Source organism: Leptosomus discolor, chromosome 5 (assembly GCF_034619465.1).
Source record: "Leptosomus discolor isolate bLepDis1 chromosome 5, bLepDis1.hap2, whole genome shotgun sequence".
NCBI lineage: Eukaryota > Metazoa > Chordata > Aves > Leptosomiformes > Leptosomidae > Leptosomus > Leptosomus discolor.
The window spans coordinates 39,928,592-39,945,219 of record NC_141395.1 but is presented as its reverse complement, the minus strand read 5'-3'; positions in this window follow the sequence as shown (position 1 = coordinate 39,945,219).

Here is a 16,628-nt window from a genome sequence, read left to right as displayed (position 1 = left end):
CTGGAAAGTAGAGCTAACCATGATAAATATGCCCTATTTGCAAACCTTTGTAACTAGCCAGCTTCTTCATCTAGAACAAAGCCTGACACAGCAAAGATCTGTAGGATGGATTAGAGTGTCCAAAGCAGCAGATGTGAATATTTATTATAAACTCTCTTCCAGCAAGTCCTTGCTGACAGAAGCATTGCATATGGATTTCGCTTGCAGCCAGACTCTCCAGGCAGTCGCTGGAATGACTTCTCTAGGAGCCAAACAAATGCCATTATGCCTGGAGCCCTGACATGGCAACAGCTGGGCAGGGGGTTAATGTCACTTTCAGCTTCTCAGAACCAGTAACAAACCCACTCGTTAGAAAGAGACAGGGACTGGAAGGAGAAAAGATTTGGATTACTGCAGTTCAATTCCAGAAAGCAAGGGCAGGACAGACTGATAACTGAAACAACAGCTTCAATGTCTAATTCACCCCTCCGCTTTGGCAGCAGAGCAGGAGCAGACCCTGACACTGCGTTTTTCTGAACTCTTTGCTAGGTAAGTCATATGCATGAAGGAAAACAATAGCGCTCTCACCCAGTCAGTCCACGCCAATATTCCATCAGTATTGGGAAATGACAAAACCAATAGGAAAATGGAGCAGGACAATAAAAAACAAGTAGGCAGGAGGTGCAGGAGTAAACTGCATACGCCTTCAGCGGTAGTACTCTCTGTGGAAAGGGTTTAGGTGTACGAGGCAGCCCTGCTAAGAATGATTCATTTCATAGGAATTTTTGTTATCTGAGTTATGATGTGTTACTACAGTTGACTATGAGTACTGCCGCTTCTTTGCTTGGTAGCAGCAGGATGCACAGCAAATGCGTGCGAGAGGGAACGAAAGGGGAGGGGAACGCACAAAATGAGAACATCTCATTTCCGTCACCCTTTATGTCAACACTGATCTACGCGCTCATAACAATTTGCTCATTATAATGTAAATTTACTCCCTCCATCCTCCCAAAAAGAGATGTTTCATTTTGGAAAGAGGGAACAAATTGTGTTTTATTGCTCTTTCAAAATGTTCTCCAATTAGGAAAGCAAACAAAAACTATTACATAATTGTCATGTAAAGCTCTGTTTTTACGAAGGATACTTACTTCTGCACTAACAAAGGCACTTTGATACAACACTCAGAGGAAGATGAAAGACTGGAGACAAATTTTTCTTCATACCTTTGAGCAGACTGCCAGGTGGGGCTGGTCTATGCAAACTTGCTGAACTCACCAGTTACGCTGATTTGCATTGAAACGAATGGTTTCTGCTTAGAAGATGCACAGCTTCAAAGACTCCAACCTCTAGATCTCACAGCCTCTAGATCTCCAGCTCATGAGACTTCCAAAGAACCCGCTCTGGATCTGCTGGTGCACCTCCTGGACAGGCAATACGGGGAGCTAAAATGAAGCTTTGCTCTGGCTGCCCCTATACCAGTCCTGAGGTCATCCCCCTGCCTCAAACTGGCAGACAGCAGTGACGACAAAGCACATTGCCACAACAGAGACCCCACAGTAGCAGCCTTTGTACTAGTTACAGCGGATTTGCTCTTGGCCATTGCTAGAACATAGGTAATAATTCTTCTGATGTACCCCTATTACGTCCTTAGAATAACATAAGCTCTGACCATCTGGTCACTTGCTTTAAAAAGAATGCAGTGAATTAGAAAAGAGAGAGAGAGAAAAGCAGCAAAGGCAATGAAAGGTAGAAACAACTTCTGTGCAAGGAATCTGCACAACTTATCCCAGAAAAACATTTGCACACTAAAATGTACTTGGATGATTGTGCTTTCTCCACGTGTAAACCTCATACTTCAGCCAGCCTGTGATATTGCTGCTGCTTCCCTCCCGGGTGACCCACAGAAAAATCCAGGGCTGAGCCAGACCCCAAAATATCACCCAGCTGGTGTGGGTGAAACGTGGAGTTTCCATCAAAATGCAAGTCCAAATCCCAGCTAACCTGGGAGCTGCGAGGCAGCCAGAGAAGCTGCCAGAAGCAGTGCAGCATGGGACATGGTGTTTCTGAACAGTCACCTTTCCTCTTGGGCGAAAACTGAATTTCCTCTGAGTGATCAGTGCACTTCAGCTCACTTTTTCCCCCAGCATTTGAGGAAGCTACCACTGTAGGTTCCCAGTCCTGGTGTTCTACAGACAAAAAAACTCCATTGCTAATCTCGTGCATGCTACCTCGCCAGGCTGCCATTTCCAGACTGGCAATGCTCTTGGGTTTAGGCATTGATTAATTACAAATGCAGTGCTGTTGTTTGGGCTGGAAATACATTTGTACTTAACAAAACAATAAAAATCACTCATGCCCTTCTAGAAAAACCATATCCCTACATTGTTTTGAGACCAGAACTGAACCCTAAAATCAAGTAGTGTCTCAAAGGATGCAATTACTTTTAAGACATGTACTCCACTTTGGAGAAAGGGGTAATTAAATTGTGTTATCTTGTATGGAAATCTGGCCCTGTAAATTTTCCATGTGTACGTAAAGTTATGGGCCTAAGAAAGGCCATAGCCATGAAATGTCAAAAGCAAGAATCTGGCAAAAAAAAAATATCATTTTACAGGAGTCTCCACAGTGACCTAAACATGTGAGCTTAAAATCAAAGTTACTGCATTCAGTGAAGCTCAGTTACATTATATATAAATAAGCAACATGCTTTTTCTCATCTGCAAGGAATTTTGCATATCTGTGCTGCTATGTAAATACTAACAAAATCAAAGCTACTCATGTGAATACAATATGAAATCCATCTCCTAATTTGAACCAGTGGATAAATTTAAAATTGTGCCAGTATGTTGAAGCAATCTAATTTGTAACTGCATTTCTTCAGAAAACAAAACTAGACAAGATTAATTTGCTGGGTTGATGGAACCAAATTACTTGGGGTAGGGGGAACAAAACCTGTACTTGTCAAAAGACAGTTTGACAATTTATATTCCATAAGAGCCTAACAGAAATCACAGCCATGATTACTGTCTTCTTCATAAAATGAATGTTGAGTGAAACCTAGCCAAGGCCACATTAAGTACTGCTTTACTGATCTATGCGTTCAAGCAGCTGGAAACAGTGACATCTTTAGACTGGGAAAGCCTAGAAAGCAGACCAGTTTGCTGGTAGTAGGCTCTGACAGTCAATAAACGATGCTGGCCAAAGCCTGAAGATTCCATCAAAACAAGTCAGAACTGTAAAGGCTGTCAAGCAGCTGACTTGTCAAACAGTTGGAAACAGAGCCCTCTTCAGAGCGAATGCTCCAACAGACCTAACCTGCTTTGTCCCAGCACATCCCGCTCTCATTGCAGGCTGCTACATAACACACGCTACTGTGTTGGAACAAACCATCACCACCAATCCTCATCGACAACCGCTTTATAGACATGTTGAAGCATAAACTTTTCTTCATGCAAATTAGTTTACAAATTATGTAATATTCAATTACCTAATACTCTGAAAATTCTGTTTTAGCAGACAAGTACTTAATGTTTCTAGAGCAGCCCAGCGCTTAAATGTTAATAAAATAGTATTGTAATGAAAGTCACAAACTCCACAACTTACTGTAGCATGTTAGGCTGAGACACTCATAGCGATAACTAGCACAGTTTGCTATCTCAGAATACTTTTTTTTCCATAGACTCAGCAGCTAACATTAGCTCTTTTGCTCAGATACAGAGCAGAACAGGGACAGTGGAAGATGGAAAACTCTCCTCTCCGTTCCAGGAGCTTTTACTCTCAGAGCAAACAGACTAGTCGAGGTGCTGGAGGATTTGGACAATTGCTTCTAATAAAAGTACAGCAGTTACTTTAGACTTTCTTGTAAATAATTCAGATGTAGTAACTTTCCCAATTTAAAAATACTTGCACTGCCTAACTGTAAGCAAAGCATTCATCTTCAAAGACACAAACCCAGTTATTTCTTGTTTCATTAAAATTATAATCTTGCATGAATTTAAGAAATTCTGTTTATCGTAACTGCATAGAGAAGCCTGAAACCATTACTGATGGCAGAGATGAAATAACATATCAAAGAAAGAAAGAAAGAAAGAAAAGCTTTGATCAATAGGGAAATGATTTTTATACACATCAGAACCAATTTAAAGAATTCTCTAGGATCAATTTAGATAGACAGAAATGGTTCTCAGCATTTATTACCTGCGGAGGGAATATTGATCTCCTCCATTGATTTCTCCTATGCACGTAGAGCAGCATCTGGTTTAGTTGTATGGTTTTTTTAAAAGAAAGATGCCCCAAAGTGGAACGTATCAAGAAACTACTTATATTTTAAGGACTTACATTAATGGCTCAACCAATGTCATTACTCAGGACTCTTAAACTCTATTCAAGAATTGGCAAAATGTAATTTACCTTAATTTTGGCACATGATTGTTAGTCAATAGAATACATTTTAAGAGAAGGGTTTTTTTGAAACCTTACTTACCAAAGGCTACTAATTCCTTATATAACACATTGTACCAAACTTATTTTCTTTCCTGTTCCCTTTTTAAAAGGAATCTCTCTTCATGATAATATTATAAATCACACAGCCCTAATGGATTGCATTCCCACTGAATTAAGATCTTTTGTCATTATTTGAGCCACAACCACTTGCATCATCATGACGATCACTCAACCTAGAGAGTCTTCTAGGAACGGGGCACCTCTCAGGTTAGATGTAAAGGCAAAAATACTCAGTCCCTGCCTTGAATAATCTGCAGTTTAAGTATAATTAAAAAATAACCAACCACAACAAGAAATACAGCAAATAGATCAGGGAGGACAAGGCCACAGGTAATTATAAACTTAATTAGCCATGATCACACTGCCTTCCCATGGTTAAAATGTTTTATGGGCATGCTGGCAGCAGGAGAGGACTTGGGTCTGAAGTCTTGTCTATGCACTGCCCCATGTAGAGGCACGAGGTACCGCCCGCTGTACAAAGCTAGTTCGGGTCTACAGAGCAGCTCTAGAGCAGCATAGCTATTTTGGTGCACCCTCCCCGCCAACATGACTGGCTTCTCAGCCTGGATACAGCATGGCATGACAGTGGCTATGTGACCTCCAGCTTCTGGGCTGGCATCACCTGTGCTACAAAGAAACGTGAACTCATTGGGCTTGGAACCTTATCTGGGAAATGGGAGGAAAGCGCGGAGCTGCTTTACACCAGCTCGTGATCTGGCCCACAGTTTTTACTTGGTATGAAACAAGACAAAACTTTAATTTTGAGGAACCTTTGTGAGGGGGGTAGAACGGCAGATGGAAAGGTTGCCAAATGCTACAAAGATTCTTCACGTGAATGTTAGTGTGCTTGCCTAATTAAGAGTAAATAAAATGCTTACAGGTGCTGCAAACTATGATTGCAGTGGCTGTAGATAAAATTCATTACTGTCACACCAAGCAGAATGTTATTTACCAGGCAACTGATTTTACCATACGATAGATGTATATTTTTTGTTTGTTTGTTCTATAAACAGCTTTCAACAAATATGGCAATTATTTCTCGTCTTCCAAATGTACACTACGTTTTGCTTAAGAATGCACTTTTTGATGTTGTTATAAGTCCTCCATTCTCAAATGTGAATAAAACCTCCTGAATATTCTTCCCTTGGAAATGGAAGTGGCAACCCCCTCTTCCCTTGCCTTCCCACTGTATTTATTTAGGTCCTTCATGGGAGAGGGCATAGAAGAATAATCTTGAGCACACTGTAATTTACTTGCAGGAATTTACTAAATATTCTCAGTAACGGAGACCAAAAGGCAAGCCGGGAAAGAGAGAAGCATTCCAACAATCTGCTGATACAGGTTTTTAATATATCGGTACCAAAACAAAATCTTTTTGTCATTATCTAATGTAATGACTTTTTTTTTGCCTTTCTCAGAAGTATTTAAATAGACATATTTGGCAAAGTATATTAGGGAAAATTAGCTCATCTCAGTATGCACTTAAACTTGTGACTCACCTTCTGCATGTGAAGTCATTCAATTCAGTCTAATCATGTGTTTAAATGATGGCAGGATCAGGGCATCACAAACAGATTCATTATTACAATAAAGAGTTACAGCACAAGGTCTTATAATGAACAAATTCACTTTTGTTTGGCTTTTAGCAGTACACTAACAATCAGGTCTTTTAAAGAGAAAGGCAGCTTTATAGACTGAGTAGGGGCATATAATGCAGTTTCCTAGATCCAGGTATTCTAAGAAGATAATAACAGAAAAGTTAAGTGCAGAGAAGTTTCTTAAGACAAATTATTCAATAGACATTTACAAAGCTGGAAAGTGATTCCCCTGGAACGCAGAAAAACTCAAATTACCCAGGCACTGTGTTAATAGAAATTTAGTTATTATCTTTAAAAATCTGCATATAGAGATTCATCCTGGATGAGAAGTGAGTCTGTGGCAGGATATGGCCTTATGCGTTGCCCTCAAAAGAATAATGTTTGGAGTAATGTCTGGCCAATGGAAAAAGAGGACTTCTCTTAACTTCTTACTGTGTGGAAAATGTGACCTAGATGAAGGTGCATTATTTCCAGAGCTTAAACAGATCTCAGAACTCGACATATCCTTTTTCAGTCAAAAAATCACCAGAAAGTTACTCAGAGCAAAGAAAGAATTTATCTGGAAGAAGAAAATCCTTTATATAAAAGAACTTAAAGCCTTTTTATAAGGATTTCTAGACCCAGACCATTGGTGTAAAGCTACCTTTCAGCTGCACTTGAGGTTGTTTATACTAGATTTTAGTTGGCCTTTTGGTAGCATTTCGGATTTTCAAAATAGTTTCAAAATAAACCAGAAGGTATTAAAGCAGAAACTTTTGGAGCCGAGTCTTCAAGGTGTCGAAACCTTTCTGGATGTGTTAATGAGGCATGCTTGATTTATTCAGAATGCATTAAAAAACAATATATTGAGAATAAAAGGACAACAATCTCCATCTTCTGTCCAGGATGGAAGGTTTTTTCATGAAAATTTCTACCAAAGAAGAATATTTTTGTGCATATAACAGGAACACATTTGTCTAGCTTTCAGTGTTACCTAGAATATCTATCTATATGTGGGCACGCATGTAGGTCTGTTTCCAAGTGAATTTACTTCGAGGGAAAAAAACAGAGAGGAACAAGGCAGATGGCATTCTGGCAAAAATCCTTGGATGGCTACTGAGTGTGGGACCTCAGTCCCACCAAGCTCTTCCAAAATCAAGAATCCCAAAAGGCACCATTTGTTTTTTATATCGCTGTTAAAGGGAAGTATGTTCAGTGATGCTGCATCAACAGGGAGCTGCCTGGAGCCTCGGCAGAGTAATAACCACCTCAACACTTGTTGACTGAGAAACTTCAGAGAAAATTACATCAGCAGTGTTGTTGATGTAGTTGTGCTTGTGCTGCACAGGGCAACAACATGACAAAAATGTCAAATTTTAAAACACTGCATGAGAAGAAAGCAGTGGAGGAAAAAAGTAAAGATCAGTATCGTCTGATGATCTTCAAAAAAGAATAAATCACCATAAAATTATCTGCAGAAGTTGCCAAGCTGAAGCTCTGCTTACAAGGAAACTTTCTGCAGGTCTTTTCATGTGATGGCAACTGCCTCAGAGCATGGTTAAGGTTCGCACTAAAATCTTATTCTGAAGAACAAGCTTTTCTCTTCTGTTAAACCTATATATAGGAAGCAGCATATCAAGTACTGTACTGCATGTAGGATTATCTCCATAATACATTAGCTGGTTTCTTGGTGTTTTAAGAGTCTGAGAGGAAAAAAACTCACACTTATGTTAAATAAAAATTTTCATTAAGAAAAATAAAACTTACTGATGCGTTAATGTAGAAAACTTAAGTCACAACAAAACTGCTGTCACCACAAACTGGAATTTATTCTTGTTTCTGCTACAAGTGATGTCTCTGAATATAGATTTGGGTGCAAAAACATGCTTTCCTCTGAACTTCCTACTTGACTGCAGCTCTATGTATTTTAGGCATCAGTACATCTCATTTTTAAGAATTTTGTGAAGTTGAGCAATGTATAAAGACAAGAAAAATTCCAGGTATGCGGGAACATAGCTCTGACTAATGGAAACATCATTTTTAAAGCATTCAGAGAACAGAAAATAACCTTTTTATTAATATTCTCTTCTTTCTCTTTTCCTCACTCTCTATTTTCAGATGCCTGCAGTCATTCAGTTAAAGCCTCTTTGATCCTCCTTCCTTTCTCAAACGATAAGATGGATATGCTTGTGTTACAGAAGATGAGGCCAGGATGTGAACAATGATTTATTTTTCCCTTGGACAGCATATGCATCATCTTTTCCATTAACTCTAAAGGAATGACCAGGTGTGTAATCATTTTTTGACACAGAGTGGGATTCATCTCATCTAACCTTTCCATCCTGAGACGAGCAGTTAGTTCATCTGGGCTCCTTCGGCAGCTACCAGTGAGAAAAACCTCCTTTTTGAAGGAACTTACCTGCCTCTTTTAGGCGGCTATCGCAGGTGATTGTCTCTGTGCGCTGACTACAGAGGGACTCTACACAGCTCATTTTCAGACAGCTGAGGCAGGCTGACATTAAACCCCACTCAAAACTTGCAAACAGGCACCACAAAGAAACTTTCAAAAGAAGTTCCCTGATGCACACTGCTGGCAGGCTTGTGTATACCACAGCTTCTGAAAATGTAACTAGGCACCTGTATGCATCTCCGGGTGCTTAAACGCCACTGAAAGTCAGACTTACGTAGGTAATGACCTCTATTAAACCCAAGTCTTAATGATTTGGTGCTACTCTCATGCTGTGACAACAATCCATAATTTAAGTAGCATTTGGTAACAAAGCAGATCATGTGCATCGTCAACATCTTGTAATCCTATTAACTCTGAGATAATGGACTTGTCGCCGCTGTATTTCTAAGCTTATTGAAAGGGCCTGTAATTAGCACTTCCTTTTTTATACAAATCTCTTGACCCCAAGAGCCAGCTCTTATACCACAGCTAATAACCACTGCAGGTGATCAAAGCCTGAGATGAAGGTGGACTTGGACAAAAGGGTTTGCCTATGCAGACTTGGAAGCCAAACTTCAGTTTACTTCTAGAGTTCAAGCAGGAGTCATGAAAACTACTTCAGAGAAAAAACACTTTTGAGGAAAAATATTATTCATCTTGCTTTACTTCACAATGGTCTGCCTAAATGTATTATCTATGAACATGCTCCTTAAAGAGAAGTTCGGTGTCCTTATGAGCCCAGAAGCTCTGGGTAAACACTGTTGATCCCTAATGCTTTTTTCACTCATCAGTCTTTTCTAGCAAATAGGATCAGGAAACACTTCTGTTTTGTCCTTAAAGCTAGTTTGTTGTTATCATTATTATTTCAAGCTTAGAGCATGATCTAATGCATGTGAATTCTGTTTTTTGTCAAGCAAAATCCTTCCCTACACAATGCTCCCTGGAGAGGAAAGCTGACATGGAGCTGATTAAAACACTGCTGAGACAGCTGGTAAAGCCGAGCCTGGCTTGTGCTGTGTGTGCCTCCAACTTAGCCCGAGGTTACCCTCCTGACTTTTCTGTGCCCAGTCTGTCATAGCTGTGTGGGCATTTTCTACAGTGACTGGAAAGAGGCGAGTGGAATAAAATGTGCACTGCGGGGCCGCACTCTCCGTTCACTCCAGTGGTAGCTCGATGACTAGCTTGAACAAATTACTTCATTTTTAGGTAGCCAAATAGATGGGTTCAATGCCATCCTTAATCTTCTCAGAGTTCAACTCTCTCAACTCTTAGGTTGGCTTCTTTTGTCTGTTTGTAAACTTTTCAGGATAAAAAGATGATGATTTTTGATTCTAATCAATGCAGCCTTCAGATGTTGCCTGCACTATCATGATAATTTAAGTGAAACAGAGCGTTACAGGATAACTTTTATCTTTCTTACACATTACAACTAAATAGTATTTTACCATGGTAGTAAAAACAGCCAAACACACAGGAAGACTCTGAAAACAAAACAAAAAAAAAACAGAAGTAGAAAAACAGGCTTAATAAAATCTCCAAGTGAAGCTCAAGCAAAGAGTCTACTTTTAACATAAGCATGTTATTGTCAACAGTGGCATCTCTATTAGGCTTGTTCCCTTACCTAAACATTCGTATTACTGTCATTTCTCAGGGTTGTCATATTCACTGCCTTGACAGCACAAACACTATGCTGTAAAATCTGTCAAAGAGGCCAGTTGATTTCCTACATCTTCTGACACTTGCAGGTCTTTAATATCAGGCTATCAGAATACCTAAGAGAAAGACAGGTGCTTCCCTGTTCAGTGCTGTTACTGTGACTACCATCACACATACTTTAATCATTAGCCTTATACTACTATGAAATCCTGACTTTTATGCCCTTGGAGTCCCATGCTAGAAAACACTGCTGGCATAAATCTATTGTAGAGGTTAGCTGGCTCACTTACCCATGGAGTTACATTTGTAAAATGAAGCCTTTACATTTTACAAAGCTTATATAGTTTTTCTTAAACTTTCTTCTGTGACTTTATTTTTTTTTATTTTTTTGAGAGGGGATCTGTGGTGGGTGTAACGATTATTCAGTGACAGGCGTAGGTGAAACTCAGCTGCTTAAAATAAACCTCTCTACACCTGGACCATTTTGTCTTTAGGTACACTAATGTAGCAGATGAGCTTGGTGGGCAGTAAGTTTTCTGTAATGCAAAACTCCTTTGATTCGATGTTGAAATGAAACTGAGCGCGGAAGAGTAAATCAAACCAGAAGAGTCAATGGCCTTTAAATGTTTATGGCACTCAGTTCACAGGGAGGAGGGGTTCTATATTCCTGCTCTTGCTCTGCTGTTGTCCCCCAGTGACTCTGAACGAACTAGTTCCTGAGCTAACAATTATCCTGGGATAGGCCTTTTTGAACCTCTCCTGTTGTATCCACTTTGTATCAAAACAAAAATGTAAAAGCTGGTAAAAAGAGTTTATAGCCCCCAGATCTGGGTATACTGCCTGATCTGCTCAGGCAGAGCAGTGTGATAAGGAAAGCAGATACTTCCAGGTGATATGAGTCAGGTAAGCCACCAGAAACCACACATGGATTTTTATGTGACTGTATTGATGCTCCAAAAGTTTCTATTGACAAGGAAGGAAATAAAAATTTAGGTCTTTAGTACTTTAATTGCCAAAGAACATTTGCTGCAGGAAACCTAGTAACTTTCATATGCATGAATCCATGAACACCCTGCAAAAGCATTAGTGGAGAATCAACAGACTTGTGCTGAGGCAGAGATAGGACAAGTTTGGTGATCAGTTCCAATAACTGCCTTACTCACTGACAGTACACATCATTTAATTTCCCCATGCCTCAGCTCCCCATCTGCAACAGAAAGCAGTAACACTACTTTGTTCAGCTTATCTCCTTAGACTGACAGGGGCAGGAACTCTTACAGCTTGCCTGGTGAAGCCTCTAGGCATTATTAAAAAAATCATAAATAATAACAAAATTGTTTACTGCTGTACTTCAACAGCAGACCTCCTGGCCACATGTGCACACAAGCATCAGTTGAACCATGGGAGGTAATACAAAGTGTCACCTCCCTGGGCCGCTCTGCTCCTACTGGCTGCCAAATTACTCTCACCTCTCGTCAAGTAATGGCCAAATACTGTAAGGAAATGCAGTCTGGCTGCTACTGCTTACAGTAATGAATGCTGCTGTCAAGTATAACAAATGTCGTATGTCATAATGGCATTTATGACACTAATATTGAATCACTGGATAGCATCCAATAAAATCTATGGTGAGGTAATGGGACGCAGGTAGAGAGTGTTGAAAAGGAATCCTGAGTTAATATAGTTCTTATAGTTTCAGGTATACACAAAATACCTTGTAATACTACAGCTAAGTGATAGTTAAAACCCAAAGAAGCTCCTTACAGGATACATTAGACATTCTGCAGATTTATGGTACTTCACATGCAGCTCCTTGCAGTGCTCCCTGCCAAGGTTTTAAGCAGGGTTAACACTTTTGACTGTTTGTAGCATCTCCTATGCTTTAAGTGTCTGAAAGATATGAATTGTTTTTCACTCATTGTCCTGGACTGACTGGTACATTCCTGCTTTTATTCACAGCCACAAAATATTTTTATATCTTTTATAGATTATTCATCCCTTGCCTGAGAAGTCAGCATAGGTCAAGTCTGAATGAGGTTGTCTCAGACCCTGCAAACTGACTGCACTTTCAAACCTAAGTCCATGACGTGTAACAGTTTCCAAAATGAAAATGTCCTACTAGACCCAAGTACTTTCTCGTATATCGGGTTAAGATATAAAATGTGCCTTAAACCGTTTTCCTTTTCCTTGAACTTGCCAAATGACTGATTGCTTAGAGATGTTAGTTATTCTTGTGCTTGCAGAGCCAGTTACACACTAAAATTATGGAGGCAGGGCTTTGTAAATCCAATCCATCTCTTTCCCAGGGCTGCATAAGCATGGGTAGTTTAAATTATTTTCATTTAAATCCAGGTTTCCAAAGCAACCCTGTCAAATAGAGGCATCCACCTTTCATTTGCTGGATGGCTTCAGCTAATATTTAGGCTGTCATGGTCTCTACAAGAGGGAAGATTGCAGTCTTCTCTACCGTTGTGCTATCTTTTCTCATTGCTTTTTCTACTTTTATATTCTGGCAAACCCACAGTGATAGGAGATAATTCTAGCTTGTAGGATCTCAGAAGAATTGAATGCAAGTCCAAATATATATTTTTCATATCTATATAAATTTTCTGCAACCTTCCTGTCTCCTTCCCATTTATCCAAAAAAGCTCCTAGTGAATTCCTCACTACTTTCCCTTTCTTTGAAAATGTATGCTGTGCTCTAATAGCTCTTTTCCTGCTTTTTTCCTGACACATTTCCCGCTTTAACCATTGGTTTGCACTTTATTTTTTTTTTTTGCAAGTTATTGTGTTCTTTTGATGATTTCTAAAAAATCTTTTTCATTTTGCTTTCTAACCAGCATATTAATGCAACTAGGCTTCTGTAACCTCATGGATGACTAAATCATCTAAATGACTATGCTGATAGGACACAAAGTGATCGTATGGAAAATCACTTATAAATTCCATTGCTCCATGCAAATTTTAAATGCCTTCTATATTATTCTTAATTAGGAAGTTGCTTATTATGTTGTACTGACATAGTCCTATGTGGAACCAGAGCTATTACAATGCTCAATTTTCATTGTCAAAGCACAAGTCTTAGTCTTGCAGTGCCACCTATTTCGGGACAGCATTCAGACCCAAGTACCAGTCCAAGAAAAGCTTAGGCTATATGGTGGGACAGAGTTATCAGCCACGTCTATCCAAAGAAAACACCAGCTTTTGTCTTTTTTCTTCGTTTATACACAAAGCCTCTAAATATTCTTCTCTGGTAAACAAGAAAGAATGATCTTAGGGCAGAACACGAGGAACTTGTTTTCTGTACAAGGAAGCTGTGGTTTAGGTTGCGTTCCTCCACATCGGGGGAACTTTTGGTTTAGATATGCCATTGTACTCCTGTGATTCCATTCCCAGGGATGCAGATCTTTTTCATCTGAATTCCCTAGGTGATTGGATGATTCCATAATACTGTTAATGTTTGTTATTAACTTTTAATAACCTCTATGATTAAATTAATCTGACGTTTCCATTAGACAATACTTTTATTGTCTGTTCTTCCCACTGTGAGTCTTCAGATCTGCTGCCTTTGAGTTAAAGCTGCGCATTCATGTAGCTTCATTAATTACATTTGTTTTAAAAAACAGGGTTCATATCTGGTTCTAGATTTTCTCAAAAGATTGAGATGCTCAGGTTTGAGGTTTTGATCACAGCAACTAATGAAAGGAAAAAACAGGCTCCACTTTCATATCCAAACTCTCTCTGAGTCCCATATACATGTCTCCAAAGGTTTTATTCAGATTCAGACCCTCTTTTCCTTATGCAATACTAATACATTTGCCAGGGAGTTAGTTTGGTTTCACAAGAGCTTTAGTAACATAACTAAAGCAACCATGCCAGGCTGCATAAGTGGAATTTCTACAAGTACTTTTGAATGGAATCTCTTCCCAAAATTGTTTTTCTGTAATTGAAAAATGTCTTTCAAATGGAACCGCTTAGCATAGCTCTGAACTGTATCCAGAATGGTCATAAACTGCTGCTCACAGGCTAAAGGCCAAGATTTTAACTTCAGATATAAATGCAGTAGCAGATGCCAACAGCACTAACACTGAAATCTGGCCTGATAAGCTTGATTTTAAAGGGTTCATTTCTTTGTTCTCATTTCTGCTTGTAAAATCAAGAAGTGTGTTTAAAGCCAAGCTCAGATGAAATATTCTTTGGGAAAACTCACCATGAAAACTCTATCCAACCCAGGCTTCCAGTCTGCCTCAATCTTATCATAACCCGAATAGCTTGTAATGAAGCCTTCTCCAGACTCCCTTATTCTTTATGAGCAATAAACAGGTCAAGAGCCTCAGCACTGGCTTTGATTCCTTACATCAAAACATCCCAGCTATATACAATTCCGCCACTTTTCCCTGACATCTCCAGTGAATCGCATTTAGCTCCTTCTCACAATGTTCTCCCTAATACCTACCGCTCTGTCATTCTGCCTTCCCCCTGGCAAAACACAGCTACTGAGATCATCATCGTTACTATTCTCACCGTGCCACTCTCCATGGCCTCTACTCCTCAACTACACCAATTCAAACTTCTTTCTCCAAAGACATCTCATTCATCTATATTTTTTCCAACTCCCTCCATTCCACCTGTTTAGCTTTCGTCTCATTTGCCTAATTCACCCAGCAGTCTTTATGCTGAGAAGTTCCACAACTCAAATAACTTATGACACTTTCTTCAAAAACACAGAAGAGTTAAATGAGATCAATTGAAGTCACTAATTTTCTCAATCAGAAAGCTGTTCAGCAGAGTTCCTTCTGCTTCAGGAACTGTTCTTTAAAATTCTTCATGCTTTTGGTAACAGCTATTGAGAAAACAGCCTTCCACGGGACTGCAAATTCGTAAGTCTAAACAGGGACAGACACTGTAGATGGCTTAACAGGTAGAAATGTACCAGCAATAAATCAAGAAGGTAGAAGACAGGGGGGAAATGCCTCTTACATTGTATCAACCTGTTTATTCTTGTTTTACCCCAACATCAAGAACACAGCTCTATAGGCAGCAACCATGCCACCTCCTTTACCTTCACTCCATCCTAATTATCCGGGTACAACTTAGGTTTTCAGAATGACTTAGGGCAACAAAGTCTCAGCTTCTGCTGAAAGTTATTTTGATTTGGCATCCAACCCTCAATTATAGTTTTGGTTAATACCCCTGGTGCACTAAGAAAGAACAGCCCCAATCCCATTGTACAAGCAATGCTTTCTCTGAAGGATGTACCACTGGCCGGGCCATAGGCAACAAAGAAAATAGGGACTTGAGTGCTTTGCAGCTAGTAATTATTTAGCAAAGAAACAGAAATTTCAAAAAGGGATCCATCTTAAGGAAAAATCTAGGGTCTGTATTTACTGCGGCTGTTTCTGAGCTAATTTGCCTGGGATAAGAAGAATGAGAATTCCAGCAACAGAGGATAATGACTAGAAATAATTTGATAGTATCTTATTTCTCTGTCCCTACTGGTGGAATATTTTGTTCTTTACAAAAGGAATAAAACAAGGTGTTTTTGCACCACAGTAAATCATGGATAAATTAATGATTAAATCCAAGGTCCTAAAGACATCAACTAATTGTAATAACTAGTATTAGAAAATAATTTAACTCTTAGAATTTACTGATTAATGTATAACTAATGTGATTCTTTTTGTTGTTATAAATACAGTTTAATTTAAAGATAATATTCTAATCCACTGTATTAAAAAGCAATTATAGCAAGAGTGCATTAACTAGGAATCAGTTGCACATCCCAGAGACATAACAGATCCAGGACTTTATTAGAACACATTCACGTGAAGGTGACTGAACAACTGGGGAGGGCATCAGTTAATCCACTTAATTATTTAATGCAACAGGATTTCATTTGCTGATGAAATTCACAAAGTTGTTGGATACTGAAAACATGCTGGCTTGTGAACACCAACCACAGTGCTTGCTTTCATGCAGATACTCTTCCCTTCATTTGCAGACATGGTGCTGTGGTGGTGAATTGGTTATGTGCAGCAGTAATATCAAGAAGGGTTTTCAGATGTCCTTTTAGTGGAATTTAGAAACTGAGATGCTGGAAAAACAAACAGCAATCAAGCCATCCTGTGCACAACACCAGCAAAGCTTCTGCAGGTGTCTTGTGGCCTGTATGAGATTTCCTGAAAAGTGTCAGTGTATCTGGAATCATTAAGTCTAAAGTTTTAAACATAAATGTAGAATCCTCTCTAAATTAAATAAACCAGGGGAAAAAAAGAAACCCACACAGACAGAGTTCCATTGTTTTGGATGCTAAAGAGAGATTCTGCTTAAAAATTAAACCACATTCTCCATTACTGCCTGAATATCCGTAATTCACATACTTAAGTTAGTGAAAGATGTTGAGTATTGGATCTGAATGAACAGAAGTTGTCAATGGCAAATTCAGGATTAGGACCTGAACCCAT